This window comes from Ovis canadensis, chromosome 21 (assembly GCF_042477335.2).
Source record: "Ovis canadensis isolate MfBH-ARS-UI-01 breed Bighorn chromosome 21, ARS-UI_OviCan_v2, whole genome shotgun sequence".
Classification (NCBI taxonomy): Eukaryota; Metazoa; Chordata; class Mammalia; order Artiodactyla; family Bovidae; genus Ovis; species Ovis canadensis.
Genome location: NC_091265.1, coordinates 20357853 through 20373994, shown reverse-complemented (window position 1 = coordinate 20373994; position 16142 = coordinate 20357853).

Below are 16142 nucleotides of genomic sequence, written 5' to 3'. Positions count from 1 at the left end.
TTCTAGCCATATTTCTTTGGTTGAATCCCTGCCTGATACACTGATGAATTACAATATCCATTCATAATACCAATTCTATCTCTTTGCAATAATTAATTATTTTCCAATGCCAGGATAGACCCTTTTTTTCCTTATAGATCTCTCTGAATAAGGAGTCTAAAAATGACTGTGTAGGTTCCAAAGATTACAGTTTAATGGAACTCTTGCTCTGTATGTAGATTAGCATTAGCTCATTCTGGGTTCAGAGCCCATAACTCTGCGGAAATGGAGCACAGATTTTCCAAGTGGTCACTGGGATTGATGATAACTTAGCCTCTTCCTACTCCTATCCTTTTATTCCCTGATCACAGATTCTATATACTGGGGGCACAATACCGTACAATAATTGCTGACTTAGGGTGCATTGTCCATCCTCAGGAATGGCTTCCTATCTTCTCAGGCACCATTTTCAGGACGGCACCTCATCTGAATCTGTAAATGATCATTCTGCTGTTTTATAGCAGTAGCTCTTGGATGATGCAGTATGTGTATAGAGAACCAGTGATACCCTGGTCATGTACCTGTGGCCACAACTCTTTGCTATAATGTGGGTCCTTCGGTCCAATACGAGGTTATGCAGTATCACGTATTTGGGGAGCAAATATGTTTTAAGCTGTCTGAGAGTGATGCTGAAATCTGAGGGGTGTAGGGGAAGAAGAAGCAGACAAATCTGTGATGATTACAGTCAAGATGAATTGCTGACACTTCACGGTGCCATCATTGAATCACCTTTCCACTACATAGATGGTTGGTTTCCTTAAAGAATGGAACTGGTTCAGGGTTTACCACTGCTCCTTTTTGCTGGAAGTTTGGATGAAAGGAAGAGAAGCGAAAAGCAAAGGAGAAAAGGAAAAATATAAGCATCTGAATGCAGAGTTCCAAAGAATAGCAAGGAGAGATAAGAAAGCCTTCCTCAGTGATCAATGAAAATAAATAGAGGAAAAGAACAGAATGGGAAAGACTAGAGAAAATTAGAATATTAGAGCTACCAAGGGAACATTTCATGCAAATATGGGCTCAACAAAGGACAGAAATGGTAGGACCTAACAGAAGCAGAAGATATTAAGAAGAGGTGGCAAGAACAGATAGAACTGTACAAAAAAAAGATCCTCATGACCCAGACAATCACAATGGTGTGATCACTCACCTAGAGCCAGACATCCAGGAATGTGAAGTCAAGTGGGCCTTAGGAAGTATCACTATAAACAAAGCCAGTGGAGGTGATGGAATTCTAGCTGAGCTATTTCAAATCCTGAAAGATGATGTTGTGAAAGTGCTGCACGCAATATGTCAGCAAATTTGGAAAACTCAGCAGTGGCCATAGGATTGGAAAAAGTCAGTTTTCATTCCAATCCCAAAGAAAAGCGATGCCAAAGAATGCTCAAACTACCGCACAATTGCACTCACCTCACACGCTAGTAAAGTAATGCTCAAAATTCTGCAAGCCAGGCTTCAGCAATACGTGAACCGTGAACTCCCAGATATTCAAGCTGGTTTTAGAAAAGGCAGAGGAACCAGAGATCAAATGCAACATCTGCTGGATCATCAAAAAAGTTCCAGAAAAACATCTATTTCTGCTTTATTGACTATGCCAAAGCCTTTGACTGAGTCACAATAAACTGTGGAAAATTCTGAAAGACATGGGAATACCAGACCACCTGACCTGCCTCTTGAGAAACCTGTATGCAGGTCAGGAAGCAACAGTTAGAACTGGACATGGAACAACAGACTGGTTCCAAACAGGAAAAGGAGTACATCAAGACTGTATATTGTCACCCTGCTTATTTAACTTATATGCAGAGTACACCATGAGAAAGGCTGGGCTGAATGAAGCACAAGCTGGAATTAAGATTGCCAGGAGAATATCAATAACCTCAGATATGCAGATGACACTACCCTTATGGCAGAAAGTGAAGAAGAACTAAAGAGCTTCTTGATGAAAGTGAAAGAGGAGAATGAAAAAGTTGGCTTAAAGCTCAACATTCAGAAAACGAAGATCATGGCATCTGGCCCCATCACTTCATAGCAAATACGGGGAAACAGTGGAGATAGTGGCTGACTTTATTTTTCTGGGCTCCAAAATCACTGCAGATGGTGATTGCAGCCATGAAATTAAAAGATGCTTACTCCTTGGAAGGAAAGTTACCAACAAAGGAGTATCTAATCAAGGCTATGGTTTATCCAGTGGTCATGTATGGATGTGAGAGTTGGACTGTGAAGAAGGCTGAGCACTGAAGAATTGATGCTTTTGAACTGTGGTGTTGGAGAAGACTGTTGAGAGTTCCATGGACTGCAAGGAGTCCAACCAGTCCATCTTAAAGGAAATTAGTCCTGGGTGTTCATTGGAAGGACTGATGTTGAAGCTGAACTTAAATAGTTTGGACAGCTGATTTGAAGAGCTGACTCATTTGAAAAGACCCTGATGCTGGGAAAGATTGAGGGCAGGTGGAGAAGGGGACAAGAGAGGATGAGATTGTTGGATGGTATCACCGACTCAATGGACATGGGTTTGGGTAAACTCCGGGAGTTGATGATGGACAGGGAGGCCTGGCGTGCTGGGTTCATGGGGCCGCAAAGAGTTGGACACAACTGAGCGACTGAACTGAACTGAACTGAAGTGGATGTTCCTCAGCAGGTTAACGAGAGAAATTTTGGTGAGTGGCAGCGCATTCCAGTGGATGTTCGCATACCCTCCATTCTTTGCAGGATGGTTCCTCTGTTCACAAGCCTAGTATGCTAGCATCGGAGTGGCAGATGTCAGAGGCTGTCTGATGTGAAACCTAACTTGTTCACTTGGAAATCAAATGTCTTTTCCATGGTAGATGCTCTCATGCTTCTTGCCCACTTTCATAGTCCCATCAGCATGTATCCTCTACAAAACTCTTTGCCTTCAGTATCCCATTGTTTCTCCATCCAAGCCCTTGAGTAACTAGACAAGCCATCGAGCACTATCTGTCGGTCTTCATACAGTCTTACCTCAGGGTATTTCTTTTACACATAAATTAGATCATCATGTTCATGATCACTGCCTACAAGGAAGGTAACTCCTAACCTTGTCTTTAAAAGCCATCCATGAGTAAGACTGAAGTGCAACCACCATCTTTTAAGCTTCCACTCATATTCTGAACTGAGTTTCCATGACCCGCAGCCAGCTTTCTGCCTCTTCTAAAAGCTGTTCATAAAGGAACCCTCTCCCAAAATGGCCAAACATGTCAACTACATAAGAGACACAGGTACCCCTGTGGTGGGTAACATGGAAATTCAAGTCACCTAGTCATGAAACTTGGGTTCTCTGGCCACATTTACCTGTAAAGCTAGGTGTACTCCTTCCTTCTTATGAAGGTTACTGGTGGACTTGCTCTAATTTTATGATGTAGTGGGTCTGAAAGAATCATTTAATGATGGGCAATCTGGCTACATGGCCTCTTGATGATTAATGGCCAAGCACTCTATCTCCATCAGAGTCTGGTTAATATAAAATGCTTTCTGTATGGTGTAAAATGATCTGTAACAGATTGCCTTTGTCCTGCTCCAGGATCCTCTAAGTTTATGTTGTGATTCTTCTATTGGAGCTTGTCATAAATTCCACATGATGTTTTCCCCATAACTAATATCTTTAATACTATACAAGGGGCCAAGCCATCTGGTCCACAAAGCAGAGTGTCCTGTATCCCAGTCTGAGTATGCTTCAGAGCCATATCCACACTTAAACCAGGTGGTCTTTTATGCCACTTAGTAAATGAGCTTTGGAAGGATTCCAAAGGAGAGAATCTGGTACCTCAAGAACTTGAAGAGGTCTACTAAGCCTTGTGTTTTATTTGAAAGAGGATGCTCTGTAAAGTCTCTGTAAAGAGACCTGATATGACAGGTCTCTGAATTTTTTTTAATGTTTATCAACCCCCAGCCCTAAAGTGCATGTGGTATCAAGGCTTCCATTGTACTTGCCACACTTTCTTGTAAAGCAACTCCAGTTTTTTTTTTTTTTTTTTGTGTGTGTGTGTGTGTGTGTGCATCTGATATTTTGATTGCCATTGTGTGCTTGATATTTATTTTGATAATTACACTAACTTTGCTTTTTTCAGTTAAGCCCCACCATTTGACTTTTATTATTTTGATACTCCATGATGCCTGTAGTATCAGGGGATTACCATTCCTGAAATAACATCTTCTGTCGGCTCTGGCCTCCAGACAAGAGCAACTGAGAAGTTTTTCTAGAAACTCATGATCCTCTCATTAGTACACTCCTATCACTTTGGTGTATTCTAAATCTTTCCACAGAACACAGTTATTTGCTGTATGTAGTTTATTTTTATAGTAGGCTGTTGTTTGTGACCTGTTTTATTTATTTTTATTGGAGGCTAGTTGCTTTACCCTGTTGTGTTAGTTTCTGCCGTATAACAATGTGATTAAGCTGTATGTGCACATACACCCTCTCCCTCTTGAGCCTCTCTCCCACCCTCTCATCCACCCCTCTAAGTCATCACAGAGTGCCAAGCTGAGCTCCCTCTGCTACACAGCAGCTTCCCAACGGCTATCTATTTTCTCTCTCTTAGTGTTACTATCTCAGTTCGTCTTACCCTACCCTTCCTTTCCTGTGCACAAGTCCATTCTCTGCGTTTGTCTCTCTATTGCTGCCCTGAAAATTTGTTCATCAGTACCATTTTTCTAGATTCCATACATATGCATTAACAAATGATATTTTCCTCTTTCTGATTTACTTCACTCTGCATAATAGACTCTCGGTTCATTCGCATTACTGCAAATGACCTAATTTCAATCCTTTTTACGACTAAGGAATAATCTATTATATACATATATATATATATATATATATATATATATATATATATATATATATATATATACATACTGCATTTTCTGTACCCATTCATCTGTTGATTGACATTTAGGTTGCTTCCATGTCCTGGCTATTGTAAACAGTGCTGCAATGAACATTTTGGTGCATGTATGTTTTTGAATTATAGTTTTCTTGGGGTTTATGCCCAGTAGTGGGATGGCTCAGTAATATTGTAGTTCTGTTTTTACTTTCTAAGGAACCTCCATACTGCTCTTCATAGTAGCTGTATCAATTTACTTTCCCATCAACAGTGCAAGAGGGTTCTCTTTCTGCATCCCCTCTCCAGTATCTAGGGTTTGCAGATTTTTTGATGGTGGCCATTCTGACTGGTGTGAAGTGATACCTCATTGTAGTTTTGATTTACATTTCTCTAATAGTGAGCAATGTTGAGCATCTTTCTATCTTCCTCTTGGCCATCTGTATGTCTTCTTTGGAGAAATGTCTATTTCAGTCTTCTGCCCATTTTTTAACTGGGTTGTTCATTGTTTGAATATCAATCCACATATGCTATTCATGAATTTTGAAGACTAATCGCTTACCAATTGTATCATTTGCAAATATTTTCTCCCATTCTGTGGGTTGTCTTTTGTTTTGTCTGTGGTTTTCTTTACTAGCAAAAGCTTTTGAGTTTAATTAGGTCCCATTTGTTTATTTTTGTTTTTATTTCTATTACTCAGGAAAAGGGATATAAAAAGATAATGTTGATACTTATGTCAAAGAGTGTTCTGCCTATGCTTTCCTCTCAGAATTTTGTAGTATCCAGTCTTACATTTAGGTCTTTAATCCGTTTTGAGTTTATTTTTGTGTAGGATGTCAAAGAATTTTTATTTTAGTTTTATTTTTTACATGTAGCTGTTCCATTTTGCCAGAACCATCTGTTGAGGAGACTGTCTTTTCTCCATTGTACATTCTGTATTCTTCTATAGAACATGACCATTTGCTGTACATAGTTTAACATGTATAGTATGCCCACCCCTCTTTGTCTTCCGATCACGTCTTCCTGTCTGCTGTGGCAATTCCAGTATCTTATTTCACTATGTGAAGGTCTTTGCTTTCTCTATATCTCTAAGACCATGCCTACAATGTGTTCATGCCATCTTTCAAGATACTTTCCAAAATGTTCACTTATGTGTAACTGGAGAGTGCTATCAGTACAGTACACTCTCATTTATCCAACTTTGTTTTCTTGTCCGTCTCCTTGGCTTCTGGTCCCCTAAGATCTAGTCCCTTAGTCACTGCATAGTTGGTCAGTCCTGTCTAGTCAGTCTCTGTGTTTGACTGTACACATTGCCAAAGATAAAGTCCTTTTCCTCTTTTAACCAAGCACTTCCCCAAATAGTTTATACTATGACTTAACACGGTCTGGTGTTCTAGTTTGAGGGCGGATGCTTTTTGCTTGTCTTTTTTTGTTTTGTTTTGTTTTTTTTTTTTGTTTTTTTTTTGGTGGCCAAGAGACCATAAACAGCACACGTAATACCTGACTCTGTGATGTACTAGAGCTGGTTTGCTCCAATTAATGAGAAACAACTTTTTTTTAAAACAATTTTTATTTGAGAAACAACTTTTAAACACACCAGGAGTTTTGCAAGCCACTTGTTAAAATATTGGTACCTTGAAATCAATAATAGTGTGAACCGCTTTGGTGACACTGGTCTGCATGGAGACATCAGAGAAGATCCTGAAAAAGAAAGCCAGATTGGAGCACAAGGCAGAAGCTGCTGCTACCTCTGCAGTGGAGCATCCAGGGACCCTGTCTACTAATGACCTAGTCTGCAATTCAGAAAATTTAAAATACTTTCTGAACTATAATTCTGGCAGAGGATGGGAGGTGAGGTAGGGAGAACCCTCAGTTGAAGCCTGCCATGCTGGGAGCTACTGAAAATCTGTAAAGAAGTAGCTTAACAGTAGCTAAGAGAAGAGTCACACAAATCTGAGTTCAAATACTAACTCTGCTATGTACAACCCAGGAGAAATAACTTAATGTCTCAGAACCTCACTATCTAAAAACTGGAGTGGTATGAGGGTATCCCAGAAATAACGTCTGGAAGGACTTAGCACACTATCCAGTGCATTCTGCGTGCTCAATCAGAGATAGAGGTGGTTGTTGGGGTTGTGGCCATCATTAATTGCCCACTGACCAAAACAGAAGCAGTATCTAAAAATACAAAGCCACAGTCATCAAGACAGTATGGTACTGGCACAAAGACAGAAATATAGATCAATGGAACAATTGATAAATCCACGCACATATGGACACCTTATCTTTGACAAAGGAGGCAAGAATATACAATGGGTTAACGACAATCTCTTTAACAAGTGGTGCAGGGAAAACTGGTCAACCACTTGTACAAGAATGAACTAGATCACTTTCTAACACCATACACAAAAATAAACTCAAAATGGATTAAAGATCTAAATGTAAGATGAGAAACTACAAAACTCCTAGAGGAGAACATAGGCAAAACACTCTCCGACATAAATCACAGCAGGATCCTCTATGATCCACCTCCCAGAATACTGGAAATAAAGCAAAAATGAACAAATGGGATCTAATTAAAATTAAAAGCTTCTAATGTAGTGGCCTTCTTTGTCTCTTTTCACAGCCTTTGTTTTAAAGTCTATTTTATCGGATATGAGTGGATGAAACTGGAGCCGATTATACAGAGTGAAGTAAGCCAGAAAGAAAAACACCAATACAGTATACTAACACATATATATGGAATTTAGGAAGATGGCAATGATGACCCTGTATGCAAGACAGGGAAAGAGACACAGATGTGTATAATGGACTTTTGGACTCAGAGGGAGAGGGAGAGGGTGGGATGATTTGGGAGAATGACATTCTAACATGTATACTATCATGTGAATTGAATCGCCAGTCTATGTCTGACGCAGGATGCAGCATGCTTGGGGCTGGTGCATGGGGATGACCCAGAAAGATGTTCTGGGGAGGGAGGTGGGAGGGGGGTTCATGTTTGGGAATGCATGTAAGAATTAAAGATTTTAAAATTTAAAAAATAAAAAAAAAATTAAAAAAAAAATTAAAAGCTTCTGCACAACAAAGGAAACTATAAGCAAGGTGAAAAGACAGCCTTCAGAATGGGAGAAAATAATAGCAAATGAAGCAACTGACAAACAACTAATCTCAAAAATATACAAGCAACTTATGCAGCTCAATTCCAGAAAAATAAACGACCCAATCAAATAATGAGCCAAAGAACTAAATAGACATTTCTCCAAAAAAGTCATACAGATGGCTAACAAACACATGAAAAGATGCTCAACATCACTCATTATCAGAGAAATGCAAATCAAAACCACAGTGAGGTACCATTTCACGCCAGTCAGAATGGCAGCGATCCAAAAGTCTATAAGCAATAAATGCTGGAGAGAGTGTGGAGAAAAGGGAACCCTCTTACACTGTTGGTGGGAATGCAAACTAGTACAGCCACTATGGAGAACAGTGTGGAGATTCCTTAAAAAATTGCAAATAAAACTGTCTTATGACCCAGCACTCCCATTGCTGGGCATACACACCAAGGAAACCAGAATTGAAAGAGACACGTGTACCCTAGTGTTCATCGCAGCACTGTTTATAATAGCCAGGACATGGAAACAACCTAGATGTCCATCAGCAGATGAATGGGTAAGAAAGCTGTGGTACATATACACAATGGAGTATTACTCAGTCATTAAAAAGAACACATTTGAATCAGTTCTAATGAGGTGGATGAAACTGGAGCCGATTATCCAGAGTGAAGTAAGCCAGAAAGAAAAACCCCAATACAGTATACTAACACATATATATGGAATTTAGAAAGATGGTAATGATAACCCTCTATGTGAGACAGCAAAAGAGACACAGATGTAGAGAACGGACTTTTAGACTCTGTGGGAGAGGGAGAGGGTGGGATAATTTGGGAGAATGGCATTGGAACATGTATACTATCAGGTAAGAAACGAATTGCCAGTCTATGTTCGATACAGGATACAGGATGCTTGGGGCTGGTGCACGGGGATGATCCAGAGAGATGATATGGGGTGAGAGGTGGGAGGGGGGTTCAGGATTGGGAACTCATGTACACCCGTGGTGGATTCATGTCAATGTATGGCAAAAACAATACAGTATAGTAAAGCAAAATAAAGTAAAAATAAAAATTTTTTAAATAAATAAAATAAAAATAATAATGCTAAGCTAGAAAAAAAAAAACAAATACATTGAACAAATCAGCAAAGACTATAAGGTTTCACTCGTTTGTTTGTTTGATTTTGGTTAAACATTTACTGGAACACCACTGAGATAAATCATCTTTAGGTAGCAAGAAGTGAGTGACCTGGACAGTCCCAGAAAATTCCAGAAAAACTAAAGATTTGAGATTTAGTATATTCCACCAGTTGTGCCCACCTCATATAGCTAATTTTTGGAGATTGAAAATTCAATCTCTCCTGTAACTCTTCTACTATTATCTCTAAATCCTGGGCCAGTTCTGAATTTTTTGGTCCTTTGGCTAAAGGAGATTAAAAACAATATCTTTATCTGTTCCCAAGGTGCCTCTCTTCCCAAGGAAGACCATGAGCTTTTAATGGGTGACCGATCACCCTAGGTCTTTCATTGTCTTTCTCTAATGCATCAATTGTCCCAGCAATGACTATCTGGTCCTTATAATTACTTCTTTACAGCATTCATCAATTTCCTCAGATACTACACCTGCTTTTGCCTTTCCTTTCATCACTGTCCCATGCAAGGTCACCATCATTAAAAATTTTAACCATTCATTTTTCTAATCACTATCCACCTTTTAATGTTATTTTAGAATTGGCTTCTTACAACAACCCAATGGTTCATTTTCCAGGAAAACAAACATTGAGATTCTGAGATTTATATGCACTAAGTTTATTGGGGGGTTATTAAGGAGTTGTCTCTAGAATAGTAATGTGAGGAAGTGAGGAAAGCAGGATTTGGAACAAGGAAAAGTTGAACTACATGTATTTATAATTCTACAGGGAGCTCTGGAATAGGGATGTTCCTATAGAAATGCCCTCCATCAAGCAAGGGACTGAGCATTTTGTAGTAGCCCATCATTATTGAATGAATATGGCTTTCCCAGTAATGGACTCAGAAATTATGCATTAGTAGCCAACATCCTTGGCAGCTGAAAAACTGAGTTCCTCACTTCTGAAGTAGTAGCAAGGTGTTTTTCCTCAATATCTACAAGGGGATCTTCCCAACCAAGGGACTGAATGTCATTCTTCTGCACCACAGGCAGATTTTTTACTGTCTGAGCCCCAACATCCAGCAGAAACTAAGTAATCAAAATGACAATAATTTAAGAATGTTGTTTCATAATATTGTGTCTTTCAAATTTATTTATAAGAAGATTTTGGGGACTTCAAACTGATAAGGTTTGTGTGTGTGTGTGAATTAACACAATTTTTATTTTTTGTTTTGGTTTCATATATGATATTATACATGTCTCAATGCCATTATCCCAAATCATCCCACCCTCTCTGTCTCCCACAGAGTCCAAAATACTATTCTATACATCTGTGTCTCTTTTGCTGTCTTGCATACAGGGTTATCATTATCATCTTTCTAAATTCCATATATATGCGTTAGTATACTGTATTGGTATTTTTCTTTTGGGCTTACTTCACGCAGTATAATAGGCTCCAGTTTCATCCACCTCATTAGAACTCATTCAAATTTTTTTTTAATGGCTGAGTAATACTCCATTGTGTATATGTACCACAGCTTTCTAATCCATTCATCTGCTGATGGACATCGAGGCTGCTTCAATGTCTTGGCTATTATAAACAGTGCTGTGGTGAACTGGGGTACACGTGTCTCTTTCAATTCTGGTTTCCTCAGTGTGTATGCCCAGCAGTGGGATTGGGTTATAAGGCAGTTCTATTTCCAGTTTTTTAAGGAATCTCCACACTGTTCTCCATAGTGGCTGTACTAGTTTGCATTCCCACCAACAGTGTAGGAGGGTTCCCTTTTCTCCACACCCTCTCCAGTATTTATTGCTTGTAGACTTTTGGATAGCAGCCATTCTGACTGGCGTGAAATGGTACCTCACTGTGGTTTTGATTTGCTTTTCTCTGATAATGAGTGATGCTGAGCATCTTTTCATGTGTTTGTTAGCCATCGGTATGCCTTCTTTAGAGAAATGTCTGTTTAGGTCTTTGGCCTATTTTTTTGATTAGGTCATTTCTTTTTCTGAAATTGAGCTGCAGGAGTTGCTTGCATATTTTTGAGATTAGTTGTTTGTCAGTTGCTTCATTTGTTATTATTTTCTCCCATTCAGAAGGTTGTCTTTTCACCTTGTTTATAGTTTCCTTTGTTGTGAAGAAGCTTTTAATTTTAATTAGATCCCATTTGTTTATTTTTGCTCTTATTTCCAATATTCTGGGATATGGGTCATAGAGGATCCTGCTGTGATTTATGTCGGAGAGTATTTTGCCTATATTCTCCTCTAGGAGTTTTATAGTTTCTGGTCTTATGTTTAGATCTTAACCATTTTGAGTTTATTTTTGTGTATGGTGTTAGCAAGTGTTCTAGTTTCATTCTTTTACAAGTGGTTGACCAATTTTCCCAGCACCACTTGTTAAAGAGATTGTCTTTACTCCATTGTATATTCTTGCCTCCTTTGTCAAAGATAAGGTGTCCATAGGTGTGTGGATTTATCTCTGGGCTTTCTATTTTGTTGCATTGATCTATATTTCTATCTTTGTGCCAGTACCATACTGTTTTGATGACTGTGGCTTTGTAGTAGAGCCTGAAGTCAGGCAGGTTGATTCCTCCAGTTCCATTCCTCTTTCTCAAGATTGCTTTGGCTATTTGAGTTTTTTTTTTTTTTTTTTTGTATTTCTTTACAAATTGTGAAATTATTTGTTCTAGCTCTGTGAAAAATACCGCTGGTAGCCTGATAGGGATTGCATTGAATCTGTAGATTGCTTTGGGCAGTATTCTCATTTTCACTATATTGATTCTTTCAATCCATGAACATGGTGTATATCTCCATCTATTAGTGTCTTCTTTGATTTCTTTCACCAGTGTTTTATAGTTTTCTATATATAGGTCTTTAGTTTCTTTCAGTTCAGTTCAGTTCAGTTCAGTTGCTCAGTTGTGTCCAACTCTTTGGGACCCCATGAATTGCAGCTTGTCAGGCCTCCCTGTCCATCACCAACTCCCCAGAGTTCACTCAAACTTTTGTCTGTCGAGTTGGTTTTGCCATCCAGCCATCTCATCCACTGTCGTCCCCTTCTCCTCCTGTGCCCAATCCCTACCAACATCAGAGTCTTTTCCAATGAGTCAACTATTCGCATGAGGTGGCCAAAATACTGGAGTTTCAGCTTTTGCATCATTCCTTCCAAAGAACATCCAGGACTGATCTTTGGAATGGACTGGCTGGATCTTGCAGTTCAAGGGACTTTCAAGAGTCTTCTCCAACACCACAGTTCAAAAGCATTAATTCTTCGGTGCTCAGCTTTCTTCACAGTCCAACTCTCACATCCATACATGACTACTGGAGAAAACATGGCCTTGACTTAGTTTCTTAAGGTAGATATATTCCTAAGTATTTTATTAGTTTTGTGAATAGAATTGTTTCCTTAATTTCTCTTTCTATTTTCTCATTATTATGTATAGGAATGCAAGTGATTTCTGTGTGTTGATTTTATATCCTGCCATTTTACTATATTCATTGATTAGCTCTAGTAATTTTCTGGTGGAGTCTTTAGGGTTTTCTATGTAGAGGATCATGTCATCTTCAAACAGTGAAAATGCATAGTGAGAATGCATAGAAATGAATGAAAATGAAAACACAACAACCCAAAACTTGTGGGACACTGTAAAACAGTGCTAAGGGGAAGGTTCATAGCAATACAGGCATACCTCAAGAAACAAGAAAAAGTCAAACAAAGAACCTAATTCTACACCTAAAGCAACTAGAAAAGGAAGAAATGAAGAACCCCAGGGTTAGTAGAAGGAAAGAAATCTTAAAAATTAGGGCAGAAATAAATGCAAAAGAAACAAAAGAGACCATAGCAAAAATCAACAAAGCTAAAAGCTGGTTCTTTGAGAGGATAAATAAAGTTGACAAACCATTAGCTAGACTCATCAAGAAACAAAGGGAGAAAAATCAAATCAATGAAATTAGAAATGAAAATGGAGAGATCACAACAGACAACACAGAAATACAAAGGATCATAAGAGACTACTATCAGCAATTATATGCCAATAAAATGGACAATGTGGAAGAAATGGACAAATTCTTAGAAAAGTACAACTTTTCAAAACTGAACCAGGAAGAAATGGAGAATCTTAACAGACCCATCACAAACACGGAAATTGAAACTGTAATCAGAAATCTCTTAGCAAACAAAAGCCCAGGTCCAGACGGCTTCACAGCTGAATTCCTCTAAAAATTTAGAGAAGAGCTAACACCTATCCTACTCAAGTTCTTCCAGAAAATTGCAGAGGAAGGTAAACTTCCAAATTCATTCTATGAGGCCACCATCACCCTAATACCAAAACCTGACAAAGATGCCACGAAAAAAGAAAACTACAGGCCAATATCACTGATGAACATAGATGCAAAAATCCTCAACAAAATTCTAGCAATCAGAATCCAACAACACATTAAAAAGATCATACACCATGACCAAGTGGGCTTTATCCCAGGGATGCAAGGATTCTTCAATATCCGCAAATCAATCAATGTAATTCACCACATTAACAAATTGAAAAATAAAAGCCATATGATTATGTCAAAGAAAGCCTTTGACAAAATTCAACATCCATTTATGATAAAAACTCTCCAGAAAGCAAGAGTAGAAGGAACATACCTCAACATAATAAAAGCTATATATGACAAACTCACAGCAAACATTATCCTCAATGGTGAAAAGTTGAAAGCATATCCCCTAAAGTCAGGAACAAAACAAGGGTGCCACTTTCACCACTGCTATTCAACTTAGTTTTGGAAGCTTGGGCCACAGCAATCAGAGTAGAAAAAGAAATAAAAGGAATTCAAATTGGAAAAGAAAAAGTAAAACTCTCACTGTTTGCAAACTGATAAGGTTTTAAAAACATTTCCCTTTTAGAATTCAAAAAATATTCACTTCATTAATTTAAGAAGGTAAACACAATGGCAGTTGTAGAAATCTGTCTATCTTGATGATACCCTAGAGCATAAGTAATAGGGATCTTATAAAATGTCTGATCTTTTGAGTAAAGTGAAAATGCCAGAAGATGTTTAATATAAATCCAAATAAAATCACATACTGTAAAATGAAGTTTGGTATGTATTAACTATAAGAAGAAATGGAATTCTTAGCTTATAATAGCCAATATATTTCCCCTATATAAATAGGTCAGATTAGCCATGGAAATAAGAGCTCTGAATAAACCTTTCAAGGAACTAATATAATTTTTTGCTATAATTTTAACACTCATGTATCTCTGAAATATAATTAATTTCTTATAACATTTTCACAAATGAGCCAGATTCCGTTAAAAAGAAACTTACCAATTTTTTGATCTTCAAAATATCAAATTCAGATTTAGTAATTTTATTGAGATGAATAATTCTTTATAAATTGTAAACACTCTATCCCCAAATCCAGTGCAATTTTCTATTTTGCCATTCACTTATGCTTAGGATTAAATGAGTATTTAATCAAAAAGAGTAAGCACTATTGTTTGATTTGTGAGTAGCAAAAATACAATTCATGTATTTTTTATTATGCAAGTTTTATGTGAGGAAGAAATATTTATAGTGAAGATATTATTTTGTTTTATACAAAGTATGTTCTACATAACCAAAATATGATGAAATTATTAACATGTTGAAAGGTATGTCTTTTAATAAATTTCACTTTTAACAGAAGTTTAATAAATCTGTAGATTAGAGAGTATTCCTAATTTGCCAACAAAAATTGACATGAGACACAAGCATACAACTGCAAATAATGTGACTCAGAAAATGTTTTTTCTTTCTTTCCTTCCTTCCTTCTCTCTCTTCCTCCATCCCTTCCTCCTTCCTTCCAGCCTCTTTTCACTCTTCCTTCCTTCATCTTTCTTTCTCAAACTAACTTCACATGCCCAATCCACTTTCAAGAACAGACAATAACTACTTTTCTAAACACATGTATATGATAATATATTTTTACAATTACATGTATAATACAATATATTTGTATATGTATACATATACTTTTTTTTAAATTAAAAAGTAGATATTTCATATACACTGACAATAAACATTACTTTATCGGATTAGGTCATACAACTTTAGATTTACCAGAAGAACAACAAAAAAAAGTCATTTTAAAAACATTTTTCCAAATATGATGTAGGGATAGGGTAATAAAGTTGGAAACCTAGAACAATAAAAGGAATTGAGATGTGAGTCTATTAGAACAAAATGTAGTAAGCAATGCTTAAGGTATTTTGGTGCTGAACTTGTAAGTTACTAACTTGCCTGGTTGAGGCTACACACAAACATGGAGTATTACTCTGCCTGAAAATGAATTGTGTGAGTAAATAGGAGAGTCAGTTCTCCATCTACAGCTGTAAAGGGTTTAAGAACTGCACAACTGCAGGTAAAAATTTAGATGCATTTAGCAGATGATATATGTGTCTATCACACAATTTCTACCTGTTCTGTGAAAAATGAAGCAATGCTTTACATCTGTGCCTCTCTTGCTGTCTTGCATATAGGGTCATTGTTATATGTATATTACCATACGTGAAATAGATTGCCAGTCCAGGTTTGATGCATGAGACAGGGTCTCGGGGCTGGTGCACTGGAATGACCCTGAGGGATGAGATTGGGAGGGAGGTTCAGGATGGGGACACATGTACACCCATTGTTGATTCATGTCAATTTATGACAAAATCTACTACTATAATATTATAAAGTAATTAGTCTCCAATTAAAATAAATAAATTAATTCACTCAAAAAATGAAGCAATGTCTTGAGGTTTTGGAAGAGATGGTAGAAGGAAACTGCAGAGGATTGAGGGAAACTGAATATTTGAAATAACTTGAGAAAACTGGAGAAGAAACTATCCCTTGTAAAATAATAATAGAAATAATAAGTAACATTATGAATTATCATTATATTTAAAATAATCAGTATAATTGAGGGCATATCCAAGATCAAGCACCACAAATGTATACTGTGAACTATTCTTTTTGATATCTTAGTGTTCCTGTAAGACTGCTGAGCAACCCAA